The sequence below is a fragment of the Rhyacophila brunnea genome, unplaced genomic scaffold, assembly GCF_057557595.1.
Source record: "Rhyacophila brunnea isolate RB1 unplaced genomic scaffold, BYU_Rbru_1.0 scaffold_18, whole genome shotgun sequence".
NCBI classification, from domain to species: Eukaryota; Metazoa; Arthropoda; class Insecta; order Trichoptera; family Rhyacophilidae; genus Rhyacophila; species Rhyacophila brunnea.
Genome location: NW_028232837.1, coordinates 1,484,805 through 1,498,874, shown reverse-complemented (window position 1 = coordinate 1,498,874; position 14,070 = coordinate 1,484,805). Strand labels below are relative to the sequence as shown.

General features: G+C 33.9%; 1 long non-coding RNA gene across 1 annotated transcript in view; it reads right to left on the bottom strand.

Moving 5' to 3' along the window:
- Window positions 1-2,698: 2,698 nt before the first annotated feature.
- Window positions 2,699-14,070, bottom strand: part of LOC147073085 (uncharacterized) — a 692,917-nt gene continuing 681,545 nt past the window's right edge. Inside the window, exon 3 of the long non-coding RNA XR_015070454.1 lies at window positions 2,699-3,694. This is a non-coding gene — a long non-coding RNA (uncharacterized LOC147073085). The remainder of the gene's footprint in view (window positions 3,695-14,070) is intronic.

The window sequence follows — 14,070 nt, the reverse complement described above, 5'->3', positions numbered from 1 at the left end:
CCCCATTCATTCATTATTCGTTTATTTTCGTTGTTTTCTTTAATCACAATTATTACCCAAATATTTTCCAAAAATTCATCTATCCTTTATCCCATGGGTAAAATCTGACCTTATCTCTTTTTGTACAGCAATCCTTATTTTTTAATTCCTTTGAACGTTATCATTACTAGACTTGCTTTTCCCTCCACCACCCGCCACGTCTCCACACCCGTTATGCAGGTGTATACCGTGGCGTAACGAACGATAGGCGCTGTTCAAATTTGTGCCGAAAGTGTCCCAGAAGCAACTTTCCAAGACCTTGGTTGGCGTGCACTAGAGTGTGCGTGATCCCTAATTCCATATAATGTATTACGGTCAATTCTCGATTAGAAAAGACCTTCTCGCTCGCCGTATAATGCCGCAAACTTTTTAAAAGCTGAGAAATTTTCCCTCGTAGATACCAAGTCGCAATGGCCGACCGGTCCAACTGAGGGTCGGACCGACTTGAGAAGCTCTTCCCTTTCAACCGACATATGGGGACACTCCCAGAGGATGTGATCGGCATCCTGCAATTCGCCACATAAGCAAGTCGGAGATTCTATTAGGCCAAGCTGACAGAGCTTGGAGGCAAAACCACCGTGTCCGGTTAAGAACTGAGAAGTCCAATGGTCTGGAGTCAATCTGGTTAGATCCATGCGCCACTTAATTACTTATCATTACTAGACTGACTCTACATCAGTATGTCCAACTTCAAGTAAGTTGTGATCTATTTACTATCCGGTATCAAAACTGGCAGTAGATTACTATCACACCCCCATTGTCATTCTTCAACTTGACGAACAGTCCCACAAAACCTGAAAAGTTCATTATAATTAATTCATTATCGGCATCATAAGGTAATTATTAAAAACAATGACACATTCATTACTTATTAATCATGAACATACGCATCTGGCGTTTAATCCAACGTTTTTAGTCACTGCAAACAAATTCTTACAAAATAAGCTAGAATATTATACCATATTTGCTTGAAAATTAAGATACTGGCTTAACTTAACAATAAAATTAACGTAAGATATGATAATTGACCCAGTTTACAATCTAACCCCTTATTGCTAATGCAGGTAGAGTTCATTTTTCCACCACGTTTATGTCTATAAAAATATACTTTGTTCAATGGGTCAATTCTATATACAAGGTGGCTATCGACGGTAGTTTATCATATTTATGTATTGAGGAAGTTAATTGTTACAATAAGTTAACCGTCTAAACCAGTGGTCGGCAAACTGCGGCTGTCGCATGTGGCTCTTTGGCCCCTTGAGTGTGGTTCTGCCACAAACGACCACGTACGGACTAAAACAGCGAAAGATAGAACAGTCAAAATGTCTTTGAATATAACCAGCAAGTCGAAGTTCTTAAATTGGTTTCAGCTTTAATAGCAGTTGACGAGTCATGTGACATAAATAAATGGTACACCACAAATTTGTATGATTTATTTCATCTACAGGTCCTAAAGAAGAACTTTTAGGATTATTGCCACTCAAAGGTCAAAGACGTGGGAGGATATTGCAAATGCTGTGAATGAGTGCATGTAAAAACATCATATTCCACTCGATAAAATTGTGTCAATTTCAACAGATAGGGAGAAAAGTATGACCGGCGTAGGAAAATGGTTTGTTACTATTTTGAAAGAAAAAATTAATCACGAGATACTTTGCATCATTCGCCAAGAAGCGCTTTGTGCGCAGACATTTCTAGAAGAAATTTGCAAAGTTAGCTCTTAATCATCGCCAATTTAAAGAGTGAGTATGCAGATCTTCTGCTGCATAACAAGGTATGTTGGTTATCAAGAGGAAACGTTTCGCTTCCTTATTAACAGAAATTAAAGCATTTTGCCTTGAGAATTTCACTATTTAGAGATAATGGACGATCGATTGATCCGAAAATTTTATTTCATGGTAGACGTTATGTCTCATCTAAATCAGCTTAATCGTAAACTGCAGGGGGAAGATTTTTCGAATGTTAGAAGAAGTTATTTCATTCGAAAAAAAATTATCGCTTTTTGCTCAAGATTTCGAAAGAGAATCTTCGATTCACTTTCTAAGCCTGCTGAAACATCACAAAGAAAATAATTCTGATATTGACATTTGCTATTTCAAAACAACAATTTTAAATATGAGGGAAGCTTTTCTCAACAGGTTTCAGGAATTCAGAAACAGCAAAGTGACGTGTATTAACACTTATTTTATGTCATGTCGTGAACGTTTTGAATTTGTAATTTGTTATGTTCATTATATGTAAAATAAATAAATTTGATTTGATTTGATTTGTCAGTCTTTGTTAAAAAAAGTTTTATTCAGTGTACCTATAGTTTAATTAATTAACGTTTAACTTAATAAGCAGTGTACCTACATGCACTGGCGGCTCCCTCTATAGGTCATTCGGTCATTGACCTGCCAAAATAAATACCTTACAATCGACATAATAATATTAATAATATGTGCAATGTCATATATAATAATATTAATAATAATCGGTGGATTTGAAATTATAGGGCGCGCGATATTGTGTCAACCCAGTCTATTGGGCTTTTTTTGTTTGGGCGATAATTCCCCGAACAAAAATATTGTGTTCGCCGGCAGTCTGAAAATTGACCCAAATTGAATATTTTTATAAAATTTTCTCTCTCGTTTCTCATACATAAGACAGAGATCGATATAACACAAAATACGAGATCGAAGCTTGTAACGGTGCGTGAATTACTGTAATATCGGCAATGCCCGAGTGTGAGACAAAAGATTTTTTCACCTAATTAAATGAAACAGAATGATAACACTGACTAGATAATTGGTCTCAAGACGCAACTGTGTATGCGGTTCGGATTCGTTGACAGGTTTTGACGAATGCCTTTGGTTATTTTAATATTATATAAGGAGTTTTTGGTGATTTATAACATTTTTGTGAAGCAGTTAGTACGCACGCAGTAGCAATTGAAGTCTGTGATACAATTATTATAATGGAAATGGAAGCACGATTTGCATCCAACGATCATCTCATTATATCCGATTTGTTCAATAAAGAAAATTACACTGATTTTAAAAATAATTTTCCCACACGTCAAGTAAATTTGGTAAAACTGTTAGAAGAAATAAACATAATCAAGTTATGGCGTTAAGCATGGCGCTATTAGTGCAGTTTCTCTTCTACATTTTTTACTCAGCAATAATTTCAACGAAACATTTTCCGAGTCGATCAAAGTTCTCCAATTTATTTGCGTCATACCAATGACAACAGTTGAAAGTGAAAGATGTTTTTCCACTCTCAAAAGAATAAAAACCTTTCTACGCAATAGGGCCAGGATAGACTGACCGCTCTTGCAATGCTCAGTATTGAAGAAAAATATGTGGGAAAAATAGACAATTTTTATAATCGTGTGATTGATGATTTTTCAAAAAGCAAAGAAAGAAAAGTGGACCTGATTTACAAAAAATTATAACACGTGTGCAATTTCGGTTAACGATGGGTTGGCGTTATGAAAAACGGACATTTTTTGAAGGGTTAGTAGGTACCGACCTATAACAATTTCTAGCACTTATTCTATAATGTATAAAAAGTCAATTTGCAATACGTCTTTTCAGTATACAACGAAAAGGCAAATTAAAATAATATATTCAAAATTGACCTGCTAGGTTTTTCCGGATTAAGCCGCCAATGCCTACATGTATAGTTTTTGTTTACGAAATTCGGCTCTCAAAAGAAATCGCAATCGTTATACTGTTGATATTTGGCTCTCTTGACTAATGAGTTAGCCGACCACTGGTCTAAACTGTCAAAAAGTGCTATGTTTTAACAGCCCATCTCTTGGCTGTTGTTAGCCTCTGAATCCCTCGACTAGCTCTGGAGGTGGGAGTGGAGGTCATCTAATTAAGGAGAGCAATATGGTGGTCTTCAGGAATGTCGTATTCACAAATCCCATGTAAATGAAACACACTTGTAGTAACTAGTTTGTATATTATTTTAACACAGTAAAGTTATATACTGTCATAAAGTTTAAGTATTATTCACATAGTACCCCCTTACATTGGAGATATAAAAAAATTTAAGTTCACAAATGTTCACATCAATCGAATTAAGTTCAAAATAAAATTGACTAAAGTTCTCGAATGTTCGCATTAATTGAATTAAATTCAAATGAAATAAACTTGAAACTTGCACTGAGTTATTAAAGCGCGCGGGTCCACTACCGCAAAGTTTGGAAACCGATGGATAAAAAGTTGAAACTGATCGGAGCCTCTGTTGAAGAACCGCTGTTTGAAAATAAAATTTTCAAGCGCTCAAACAACATAGTCCCAAATAGGTATTTATAACCTTTAGACCAGAATAGCGACTAGGTATTTATATTTATCCATCGGCGGGTGATTTTCGGGGTGGCAAATCTGCCGCACAACCGAGTTCACTATGAACTTTTAGTCTTCGGAAGACTGAATGATTTTATATGAAGGTTTTGAACAGAAATCTTTGCGCTGACAGACGTGGAGTCTACGTCAAGTTGCATAATAAAACTGATATGGAAAAATCGATCTTTTATTCAATTCTGCGGGGTTGAAAGCTTTTAGACCGGCGTTTGGGTTGTAAAATTTGCATAACGGCTGTCCTATTTTTTTGTCATTAATTCGATCGTCACAATTGCATTATTAAAAATAATATTTGCAAAGTTATGCTATCTGGTCCGGGGGGCATGGCCGCCTTTGATATTATAGTCCAGAGGTCGGCACCGTGCCCAGAATTCATACCTATTTATGAAAAATTTATGTGAAATAGAGTATTTTAAATAAAATTGTCCTATATAGTGTGTCTCAATTATATACGTCAGTCCTTTTCTAACGCATGTTACAGTATTGCATAAGTCAATGAAGGAATAAGACAGGCATATGTATCGATGAAGCAATTTACAAAGTCGAGTGTCAACACATGGCTAATAAATAACAATGACAGATAAGACGGGGTAAGAACAAAAAGTAATCAAGCCACAAAATTTATTTTTGTCCTTTTCAGTATTTATATTAAACGGCTTAAAGTTCTTAAAGTTCAATTAAATTTATCTTAACAAAAAAGCCAACAGCACTAGATCCGAGAGTATAGGTGTGGAAAACGTAACTTTTTCAGTCAAAAAAGAGAAATTATCTTATTTAAAACATATTCGCAAGTATTTGATATTCAATATACGTACTTGTTGTACCATAAAACTTATGTAGTTTCACTTAAAGCCGGCTGACACGAACATGTTCAACTCAAAATTTGACGTCAATAAAAATATTTGTCAAAATAATTGCTTATTTTAATTATCATATAAAACAGTAGTTGACTTGTTTACGAAATTTTCAATCTAAAAAAGAACAGGTAAGTAACAATGCCGCTAATACTTTTCGTTTTTATACTGCGTGCTCCTGACAGTACTAATAAAAATATTAAATTTTACAATAATATGGTAATGTACGGCAACTAAAAAAGCTGTAGCTCATTGAACATTAAATTTGATAAAACAACTTAAGATTGAGCTGTACAGGGCAAGGTCATTCATAGTTTAGTCAGAAAGAAACCTCAGCGTTGAAAGGACGTCATTTTAATTCAGTCTAACCTCAAAAATCTCTAACCATCGGGGATTTATTTTAAGAAACGCAATAATTATTAATTACAATTCTAAGTCAAATGAATAATCATTATTATTATTATTACCTTCAAACATAAAATGTACGCGACGTAACCTGTCGCCGACCGAAGGAATACAGGGCTGTCAAAATAATATCAATCTAATGGAACGTTAGGAGTTACAAATTTAAAGTTAAAAATAGCTTACTGTACAGATGGAATAATTACATATTTCCAAGCGTCAAACGGCATACAACATTCATCTAAAATAAGTATGAAAAGACTAGCTGATTATGTTATGTTATTTTTGTATTGTTCTTATTTTTTTGCTTATATTTCACATATTATCTGATGATGTGTATTTTGAGTATATCGTAATATGTATCTTGTATCATTAAAATTGCTATTAAGTTGATATAACATAGGAAAATCATTAAAATGTTAATTTCGTTAGAGTTTTTAATTAAACCTGTGCAATTACATATTAGATTTAAACACTGTTGTACTGTGTGACTTTTATAATATCAGATAGCCTTACGCGAGATGGGCAAGATAAAAAATAAAACTGTAGGATGTCGGCAGAAGAGTAAACAAAACCCAGCTCATTGGATAACCGAATGGTAAGCAACTGTATATATTATATTTTTCCGCCAAATTGCACACAATTAAAAACAACTTATCATAAGAATAAGTAATACGTCTCGACAGCCCTGGCGTGATTGAATTGTCGGTACCTTTGTTATGTTCTCAGCGACCCGCTAGCTTTGAATAAATAAATAATCTGTGGGTGGCTCCACGTTAATAATCATTTTTTATATAAATTATTTCTTGCATTGGCTTTACTTACCAACAAAATACAATAATTATTGTACCTACCTATTGTTTCACTAGGTAAAAGTAAAGTTGCGTTACTTGTTTGTAAAAGTATCAGACTAAATTTAAACCAATCGGGTAAGTAATAAAAAGTCACTTTCTTTTTATAATAAACAGACATCACTATATTCCACGTTTTTTTTAAATATGCATTACGTCTTTTAAGAAACAACACCGCGTAAGTCCCCATTTGGCGGTTTTGAGTTTTGAATAACATTTGGTAGGTAAAAACATCCTACACCGTGTTCCTTCTATGGAAAAATTCTTTTTGAATAAAAAAATGATTTTTTTTAACTAAACACAAAAAAAAATAAGTTAAAAGGTATCTATTATCAATTTTTTGTTGATCAACGTTTTTTGTTTCCTCTGAAAATTTTAATTAATTGACTGCCGCGGTGTTGTTTCTTAAGCGACGATTAGAATTAAACAATATGTACCTATTTTTTTAATAATTATGTAATAGGTCTAACACATACAAAATAAATACTATTCATTAATAATGTTTTTTGGATAGCACATGAAATAAAAATGTAGGTAGATATGTATTTCAACATCCTTCATATGTTTAGTTCTCGGACAATTTCAGGTTAAAACGTTATTAATATATTATTAAGTTTATATCGTGGCTATCCATCATATTTGTTGCAATACTTCCCACCAAACAGCTGATTAACAAATTGAATTTAGTAACATTTACGTATATTAGAAGATATCATTTTTTGGTCACCCCATACTTTCTTCACGTCGACAGTGTTTATGATTTAAATTTAATTAAGAGATCATTATTAACTTTAGACCTAAGCATAACGGCGACCTTTGATTATTACCAGTAGAGCAACAATTCCGGACCACATGTAAAAAAATCATATTTTCAATTCTCAAGGGCAATTCTGTAGAGCGTCCCCTTAACAAGCTCAAATAGTTACGCTAACATACAGAATTTTCAGTAAAAAAATCATTCCGTTCATTCATTGCCGTTTGCAAGTGTTTAGTGGAAAACATTGAAGTTGACAGTAATAGATTAGTGAGCGATCGAAACACAAACTTCTTTCAGATTCAATTAAATTTGTCATTATTCACACTTATAGCATCACGTTAATATGATTGCAATTACTTATTCCGTGTGATTCCTTTATGTTTTATTTCTGAGGAACATAATTATTATTATTTAATTATAATATAGGTACTAAAATAATTATTACAAGTATACAGAATACCATACTCACACATCATAAAATAGTTACCAAAGAAATGTGTTTGCTAGGACATTTTTTTTTGTATATCGTTGCCACGTGTGTTCATTTTATGAATACGTCATAAAATTTGAGGCAGGTTAAGAATTGCAATACTGCCATTGTTTCTTCTTACTTGAAATTAGGGTATCCCCCCAGTGCGAAAATAATATATTATTTGTGCAGTTGTGTTAAAAGTTAATTCAGTGTATGTATTTATACCGCATGTTAGATAATCTTTTCAATCAAAAATAATTTGACTGTCCGTGTTTCTATTGAATTTAACCCAATGTTTACGGGCCGCACAAAATTGTGTTTTTGCTAATTGCTTTTCAAATGCAAATTAACACGTTAATTACAAAATTAATTAAAAGGGCCCGTAAGCATTGGGTTAAGTAAAATGAGTAGCCAAAAAAAATGTAAAACAGGTCCGAATTCGTGATTATAAAGACTCTTGGAAAAATTCGTATTTATGCATTGAACGCGAAAACAATATAATCTGTTTAATATGTTGTACATTAACAGTTATTTTAGGGAGTGCGTCCTTAAAAAATTATTACACAAAAGGGCACGCAGAATACGATCAAATTTACGCATTTACAAACATTCCAGTACAATTTGAAACTTTAGAGGTTAGGTTTAGGTCGTTTAGGACAATAAACTGGACTTTGTGTACCATCATGTTAATGTGTTAAAAATTATATTGGCCTTAGTTAAGTGTATCTTTAAGAAGTAATGGCAGTGAATGAAATAGGAATGGGATTAGAGTGGTTAGACTCTGGTTAGATTGTTCGAAAAATCGGGATCGCAAATTATGTAAGATATTATTGTGTCATATTGTTTAATTTCGTGTGGTCACCAAAGTGACTATTGTATCCTGTGTAGATTGCTCTTTTTGAAGACGGAGCGTTAAAAATACTCTCTTCTATACTTTAGTGTCCTAATAGTTGGGCACGGTGCCGACCCTTGTATTATACTCACCTTGAATCAGTACTTACTCGTTATCGAGCACTTGTCCTACCTACGAGTAACAATTATTGTAAAAGCTTCGATATTTTGTTTTTCAATTAACCACACGAAAACTCCACGTACAGTGTGAGGTATCGATCGTTTCGTCATGGAAAGATCTTTCAGATAAGCTCACACCTCGTGTCGTAGGTGTTGTTATGGCTGAGTGAAATGAGACCGAAGGTTGCGCCTGTTCGTTGGCCACCTCTGCATACCTTACATCGCATCATTATAAAATAAATTTATTAACCCGGCCGGCGCCGATGTCACACACCTTGTACAAATCGGCCAAATTCGCAATGCGCATGTGTATAAATCGATGCCACCGCGTCCATATTTATCATACGGGACTGATTTTTTCACGTAAATTTGGCCTGATTTGTCCTTCTCCTGCCACCTATGACATATTTTAAAAGCATTGGTTCTAAATATAAAATAATCACCAAAGTTTCGAACCAATTCGTACGGCCAAGTTTTGCCGGTCGACAGAAATCAGTTTGAACTGCGCGCCGCGTCTGCGCAGTATACGACAGACTTTCAACCGAGCGGGCCATTGCGCGGGATTGTATTTATCGCATACAAGTTGAATATTTACCGCAATCGTTGATAAATACTTTTTTTGCTGTCTGGTGTACTTATCACATTAAAACTGGCATGATTAACTATTGAACGTATGATTTTATTTTATCGCGATTTTTAAAATACTTTTTGTACTGTCTACCGTGTCCCATTTTAGTGAATGTGAAAATTAATACTGATATCAATAACTATGGTGTGTGAGTTTAATGGTTTCTGTGATTTGGCGTTTCTTAATACTGTAGTTAAACATTTTAAAAACATTTCATAGTTTTATAGTGCGTAAATATGGAGGAAGAAAATGTGCGTACTAATGAGGAATTGGACTCAGATTATGACATGTCGGAAGAGGAATTGGAACAACATGAGACTGATCATGATGTTGACGATACGGACTCTGACGAGCCAATTGAATTTTTGCGGTCATGGAGAACTGGTCCGTATATTCCAATAGTTCACGAATTCAATGATTGTCGATCTGGCGTGACATCGAACGACTTGGACGAATCCTCTCCCGAATGTCTTTTCTTTGAACATTTTTTGAATAAAAATATAATGTCGGAAATAGTGAACCAAACGAATACATTTTTTAACCATTCGTACAGTGCGGGAGACCTCGGACCGAAATCGCGGTCACACAATTGGACAGACACGTCAGTGCCGGAGTTGTATACATTTTTTGCCGTATCAATGCTGATGACTCGAAATAAGCACACGTCGATAGAGGAACATTGGAGTACCGATCCTTACCTGCATGCAGACATTTTTGGGAAAATAATGGCTAGAAATCGATACCAGCTTATTTTACAAATGCTTCATTTTTCTGATCCTAGTGTGACCGCCTCAAATGATAGACTAGCTAAAATTAGATTACTGTTAGAACACACAAGAACAATTTTTAGGGAAACGATGATACCGTATCAGAATCTTTGCATAGATGAGAGCATAATCGTGTTTAAGGGTAGATTAATTTTTAAACAATTCATTCCTTCCAAAAGACATCGATTTGGAATAAAAATGTTTGTGATGTGTGACGTAATGACAGGATATATTATTGACTTTATAATTTATTGTGGGGAAGGGACTGACATACAAGACAATGAAAATCTCGGTATTTCCGGTGCGGTAGTGACAACGCTAATGAAAGACTATATCGGGAAAGGTCACACCTTATGGTGTGATAACTGGTATTCGAGTCCGGCGCTCTTTAAATACCTTCACTCTCACAAAACGAATGCTTGCGGTACAGTGAGAAAAAATCGTAAAGATATGCCAGAGTTCAGCAAACTGAAAAAGGGAGATACCGAGGCTAAGTACAATAGTCCACTTTTGGCTCTGAAATGGCACGATAGGAGGGATGTTCACATGCTATCCACCCTCCACGATGCATCATTTGGACCAACGGGAAAAGTGAACTATAGAACTGGCGAAAACATTGAAAAACCAAAATGTGTTATAGATTATAACAAAAATATGGGTACGGTAGATAAGTCCGACATGATGCTTAGCAACTTGTCGTGTATGAGAAAATCGATCAAGTGGTATAAAAAGGTCGCATTCCACATGATCGACTTATATTTATTAAATGCTTTTTATTTATATAAATTTATTAAATCTGACAAAAAAACATTGGGCGATTTTCAACTCTGTGTAATAAAACAACTAGTGGACAAATATTGTGTGAGAATTTCAAATGCACCCCTGCCTAAGCCGACAGCGTCAACTAGCGATAATCCCGTACGATTATTGCCCAAAAGTGCAACGGGACATTTGCCAGAATACATTTTACCGACACAAAATACCGATAAGCCTAGAAGAAGATGTTTCGTATGCGGGAATTCTAAAAAAAATCCGAAAAAAACAAAACTCTCTCGCTATATGTGCCCAACGTGTGATGTTGCGTTATGTCTGTCACCTTGCTTTAAAATATATCACACATCTAAAGAATTTTAAAATAGGTTTATTATTGTATTTGTTTTTTTTTTTAAATATGTGAGTTCGTGTTAATTTATCAATAATATTCAATAAGTGAAGTGTTTGTGTAGTTTAAATATATTAAAAGGGTCCCCTTTATATTTGTTTACGACTCAACCCGAAGACATTAATATGTGATTTATCGATATGCACTTGAAAATTAGTAACGCTCGATTCGTGGGAACGTATGCACAAGTGTCGAAATATTACACACCGCGCAGAGCTCTAACTAGTTGCTACAAAATGGCGACTTGCGGTAAGTTCTTTCAAATTTGGATAGCATTCGTTTGTTCGAGTGTTTCTGATATTATAACTGATTTATTACGGTTTTTTAGTGTGTCGAAATTATCTTAATGGCTTTGGGTTCTCGACTGGAGCTGTGACATATTTTTTATTGCTTTTTTTAGTATAGAACAAAGACGATAATGAAATTCATGCGTAGTTATGGTGCGTCATACGATTTTTGAGGCAGGTGCCGGGTTAAGGAAGAGGTTTAACTTATCTAGCTAACTGGGTAATTACAATTTCTGTATGTGATAAAAATATTCTAAGCCAAGGAACCACATACATCTGAGTATTTCGCAAGCCACTTATACTACATAGTTGTAAACTTAATACGATCGCCCATGATCGGGCCTAAATTACTTTTCCAATTTTCAGCCCGATCGGACATAGGGATTGTGAACAAGTAATTTATTGTTTATATGAAATCCGTGGGTTGCTGCGTCAGTGCCTTATGTGCGAGCAAGATAGTGTCCGCAATACCGATTTTGAGACGCCGCGCTCAGAGATCAATATGGCCAGTTCTACATTGTGAACTGTAGAAAAACACTGACAAGATCGTGTGAGATTTTTATGCTTAGCCGGTTCCCGGTCGAAATTTGTATGGGCTCCTGACTTATGAATATTTTACGGATGAAAATTATTTAGTATGAAATTACGTGATATCCACTCGCGTATTATTAGGATTAATTTTATTGATACATAATTATTAACTATCAACTTAAGATTATGTTCTTAACATTAATGATATAAAAATGAATATAATCTTACGTCAGCAACTCTATACAACGCTCGTCCATATCTCCCGTTTTAATATTTATCAAATCATCTACATTATATTACAATTTATATTCTATCACATTTATATTAAGCAAAACAATATCTATTCCAAGTTATTAATATCTTTATACTAAAATTGGTCATAAAATTTTATTACTATTTTTACCATCTACATAATATGTTCATGGTCCTTATAACCGACTTATCTCATCTACAGCTCTTCTGAGAGGTCGTTGGATCTGTCAAACTGAGCTGCAGGACTTTCTACATACTATTTATTTTTAGCTTTGTCAAGGAGTCTGCATCCTTTACCTAGTGGTAGATTTTGACTATTAAGGTCAGATCGAAATGGTTACGTCGTCACCTACTTCACTTGGAACGTCTACAGAGAGTTGACGTTTCGTGTTCGTATCACTGTGTTAACTTTTAGAGCAAGATAAGACAATTTTGACAGTTAAGTCAGCCAAGTTATTGTAACAATTATAATCTCAAACACATAAATATGGTAAACTACCGTCGATAGCCGCCTTATGTATTAGAATAAGACCCACAGGAGCATTCGGGCACACTAAGGCGGCACGGTGTCATTTTATTATTTTCACAATTCGTCCATTTAATATGTCAATGGGAGCATCACATCAAAATAAAAAATAAATCGCTTTTCATACTTTATTGTACATTGTTTCAGATACATACATAATTTTTGGCTAAAGTAACATTAAAAACAAAGAATAATCATGTGAAAATTTATAATGGATTTCCAATAATTTTGTCCATTTTCAACTGTCTATCATCATAGAGAAGATTTATAAGAAAGTTAGATATAAACTCAATTGATATCTGAACCGCGTTAAAAATAATTATTTATCATATTGACTGTTAAAAAAAGGACCATTCCTCATTCGGGAACGACGGACCTCTAAAATAAAATTAAGACTTATCTAAATCAGTTTAAGAGAAACCTTCAATTTGAAAGTTAACTCTACATTACAATATATACATCAATCATTAACAAATATCAGGCGAAAGACACAATGATTTCATCAAACATTCGATACATTATGCGGTTTATCAATTTTATATAAAGAAAATACTCATGAAAAAAATTGTGTTCTGTTCATATACAAATCAGATTTATGATGTAGACTTGGATCATTTTATATACAATTCGCTAACTACAAATAGAGAACCAAATTTGTAAACAAAAAAATAGTATTTAGTAATAAAGGTATTTAACATGAATAATCCTTTAAATAGAAACAAATTCTCTCATTACTGGCAAGTATAAAGTATTACCTACAAATTAAACGTTGACTACATACAGGGAGAGAAGATGAGAGAATGTCACTGTGATGAAAAATATTCATTTTTTAAAGAATTAATCACATTTTAATATTTGATTAAAAAAAGTTACATTATATTATAATATATTCGATTGGTAACACAGAATATTGATTATTGAAATTAAGTTATTTATTTATAATATAGTATCAATATTGATGCTGCAGATTTGCTAGTGTAATTTGTAATGCGGCCGAGAACTGAAAATTAACCTAAAATTTGATATGAACACGAGACTAATTTAAAAATTACTCAGTCAAAAACAACAAGGCGATACATATTTAATAAAATACAATAATATCTATGATTTTCTTCACAAAGTTATTCATTTGTTTTGCCTCGATACTCTCTGATAAAATAACCACACAATAAGCAA